The sequence below is a fragment of the Pangasianodon hypophthalmus genome, chromosome 16 (genome assembly GCF_027358585.1).
Source record: "Pangasianodon hypophthalmus isolate fPanHyp1 chromosome 16, fPanHyp1.pri, whole genome shotgun sequence".
Lineage (NCBI taxonomy): Eukaryota > Metazoa > Chordata > Actinopteri > Siluriformes > Pangasiidae > Pangasianodon > Pangasianodon hypophthalmus.
In genome coordinates, this window is record NC_069725.1 from 200,001 (window position 1) to 204,122 (window position 4,122).

General features: G+C 41.5%; 1 protein-coding gene across 1 annotated transcript in view; it reads left to right on the forward strand.

The window, feature by feature from the left end:
• Positions 1-2,719, forward strand: part of klf15 (Kruppel-like factor 15) — a 10,517-nt gene extending 7,798 nt beyond the window's left edge. Inside the window, exon 3 of the mRNA XM_026911629.3 lies at positions 1-2,719. This exon is cut by the window's left edge and continues 762 nt beyond it. The gene's annotated coding sequence lies outside the window, so the exon portion shown is untranslated.
• The last annotated feature ends 1,403 nt before the right edge of the window (positions 2,720-4,122 follow it).

Sequence of the window (4,122 nt, forward strand, 5' to 3'; positions counted from 1 at the left end):
TGTGTGTTTGCGTGTGTGTTTCCATATAAAATATTAAACACGAGGTGAGTTTGTCTTGATGGCAGCAACCCAAATGAGGTCAGGGTGCCAATACTTTAATCTTTAGTGAAAATGCAGCATAGTTTGACTTTTGTTAAACTTTATTAGATAACATTAAAATACAGTAAACACACACACACACACACACATATTTTCCCATCTGAGTCTCTAACCGTGTTCTCGAGTTCTTCATAAGAACATGGTTATGCAGCATGTAGTGAGCGGATGTAGTGAACAGCAGCCTGGTGTTAGCAGAGCTTACGTGGATCATGGGGTAAAAAAAGCGCTAAATATCCGCAAGAGGAAATTGTTCCTGTCAAATTTAAAAAAATAAAATCAAAAACATTAAATGTGACGATTAATCATGTAGAAAAATAAGATTATAAAAGAGAGATAAAGGTGAGACACTCAGTCCACTGCTCAGTCACTCATCACATTATTATAATCTGACCAATCAGTGATCTCCAAGCATTAGCTCCGCCTACATTCAGCACACATCCTCAGTTACAGTACGACTCATTAATGGGGGGAAAACGCTGTGCTGAGGGATTGTGGGTAATTCATCGAGTCAAGCTGTTTGGTGTAAAAGCGCTGTTTATGTTCTGTTGCTTGAAAACTGTGATTAAGTTAAAATTGTCTGTGAGGAAACGAGTTATAAACGAGATATAAACGAGTTATAAAAAGATATAAACAAGTTATAAACGAGATATAAACATTATAAATGAATTAGAGTCAGAGAACAGGGTGTAAACTCATTAACAGTCAAACACGCACAGGGATCACAGCTAATATGTGAGCAGCTGGCCTTCTGATCAGTATTAAGTGTTAATGTTTCTCTCATTTTTATTTTCAAATCACAATTTTTCTTTATTTTTTGTTCTTTTCTTTGTTTTTGTGAAAATGTGAGCGAGCCTTTATCGCAGGTTAATGTTCCTAATCAGGGCCAATGTGGAACTTTTCCAGCTCTTATTTTTACACACTGATTAGTGTGTGTGTGTGTGTGTGTGTGTGTGTGTTGTTAGCGACGCTCTGTATTACTGTCGTTCGGTGCTTAGCATCTCAGCGTCCCCGCACTCAGAGATCTGATCTAATGAACTCCGGCTCCACATCATCCTGAGACCCGGCGGTTCTGGACCTGTACAGAACTGTAAGGTTCTCCTGTGCTGGAGCTCAGGACTGGGTTCTGGGTTCTGGGTTCTGGTTCTACAGAGCTGTGTGCTGTTGGGAGCGTGGTCTCGGACACACCTGCAGGGTTCGGCGAGGACGTTCTCAGTGGGAACTCCGGTCACGGTCACAGCTGGACTAATGATACGATACGGCACGCTGAGGGTCTCGGTACTCGCCTGCTGTGTGACTCGCTGCTAACGGAGAACTTTACTGAATTATTACTGAGAATGTGGAACTTTTCACCGTGTCTCTGTGCCAAAGTTAAACCCTGGACTCTTTAGAACAGGCAGAACTGTGTGTTAGTGCAGACTGTATATAACAGCTGCAACTGTGTGTTGCATAGAAAGATAGTGAGGATCAGCTTACACACACACACACACACACACACACGCACACACACATACACACACATACGCATACATGCACGTATACACACACACACACACACACATACACAGAGGGACATCTCAGCACCTGTTAAACATGTTACAGCACCGACACACAGCTCAGGATCTTATTTCACTGCACAAAGTACCAGAACTTCCGGTACCAAGTACCAGCACACAGTATCAGAACTTCTGGTGCGTTTCCTACCACCGACTCAGCACCACAGGTTCCAGTTTTTTGGATGGTGAAAGGGTTCTACCAGGAAGTGGATCCTAGGTAACGGTACTTGGGGGCGGAGCTAACTCAGCGCTCTGCTGAGGGAGCAGTATGGAGGACGAATTTGAGTTTGATAAAAAATAACCAGGTCAATCTGACCACATGGGCCAAGTTAGATTAATCATGTTAACTATGCAGCGAAATGATGACAGAAAAATGTTCCAGTTTCTCAGATTGGTGGAAAAAGAGCTAGAACCCCAAACACATGGTAGAGTTCAGACAGGGAGCCAAAACTTTTACATTCCTCCTGATGGACATGAAACATTTCTGATATGATGATGATGAGTTGGATTCTACTCGCTGATGAATGTATGTACATGAAAACACACACACACACTCACACACACATACACACACACACACACACATACACACACACACAATGTACAGAACCGAGTTCCATCAGAAACACACTCAGCTCCGATTCTGTACATTTTCACAGTAATAATGTAAACAGTGTAAATAATAGCAAGTAAAAATGTATATTATATATAAATATATATTTTCTTGTTGTTCATAAAATATATTTACAAATAAAATGGAAAAGAGCTTTTAAGAAGTTGAATTATTACGATGTGAACGTCACTGATCTCTTTACACACATCACAACCATCACAAAGATCACACAGCAAAGAGACGTTTAATCAGATCAAATCAAACCACATCAGATCAAATCAGATCAAATCAGATCAAATCAAACCACATCAGATCAGATCAAATCAAACCACATCAGATCAAATCAGATCAAATCAGATCAAATCAAACCACATCAGATCAAATAGGATTTTAAATTGATCAGATTAAACTCTAGTGATCTGCACCTTTAATATATGAAGTCAGGATTAATCTAATGTAACAACACACACACACACACACACACACACACACATACACACACACATACACACACACACACACACAGAACCCACTGCTCTCTCTATTTATCCCCTGTGTGTGTGTGTGTGTGTGTGTGTATGTGTGTGTGTGTGTGTGTGTGTGTGTATGTATGTGTGTATGTGTGTGTGTATGTGTGTGTGTATGTGTGTGGTGTGTGTGTGTGTGTGTGTATGTTTGTGTGTCTGTGCGTGTGTCTGTGCGTGTGTGTGTGTGTATGTGTGTGTGTGTGTGTGCGTATGTGTGTATGCGTATGTGTGTGTGTCTGTGCGTGTGTGTGTGTGTGAAGGCGATGTCCGATGCTGTAGTATGCTCTGGCCCCATCCCAATGTGGCGTGGCGATGTAGCTTACAGCAGGTTATGGTCGCTGAACTGCTGGATGTCCAGGTGGTGCTCCGAAAACAATGTGGGCTTTATAGATAATTGGACTAACTTTGAGGGCAAGGCTGGCCTGTTAGGGCGGGACGGTGTCCATCCCACTCGGGAAGGTGCTGCTCTCATTTCTTGCAGCATAGCACATAGTCTCAGAACAGGCCTAGTTAATAGGTGACAATCCAGGGCCAAGGCCAGGGAGCAGACAAGCAGGCTAAACCGACCGTCTGCTAGCTGCACTGAGGCGTCACTCAGGTTCCACCGTATTGAGACTGTGTCTGTTCCCCGAGCTAAACAAAATTATAGACATACTCAGACAGTTTGTTTTAGTAATCTAATTAACATAAAATTAAACCATACCGAATGCATAGCCAGCACCGTTGATCTGAAGCTAGGACTGTTGAATATTAGATCTCTTACGTCTAAAGCGCTTATTGTTAATGAAACCATTACTGATCAGGAGTTTGATGTACTGTGTTTAACAGAAACGTGGATTAAACCAAATTAGTTTGTAGCATTAAATGAAGCTAGTCCTCCCGGGTACAGTTACATACATCAGCGCCATCTAACTGGCAGAGGAGGAGGTGTTGCAGTCTTCTATAATGATAATCTAGCCGTCACACAAAAACCTAGTCATAAATTCAACGCATTTGAAGTTCTTTATTCTAATATAACATACGTAGCCACTAAAAATAAGTCTACCCAGGTGATTCCAGTAATTATTATTTACAGACCCCCAGGGCCATATTCGGAATTCCTGTGTGAATTTGCGGATTTCATCTCTAACCTGGTTGTTTCTTTAGACAAAGCATTAATTGTTGGTGACATTAATATTCATTTTGATAATCCAGATGACCCTCTGAGAACAACAGTTGTGTCCATTCTGTAGGGGTTAATCAGAATGTAATAGGACCCACCCATAGTGGTGGTCACACTCTTGATTTAATACTAACATTCGGATTAAATATAGAAAATAGAGTCTCATGT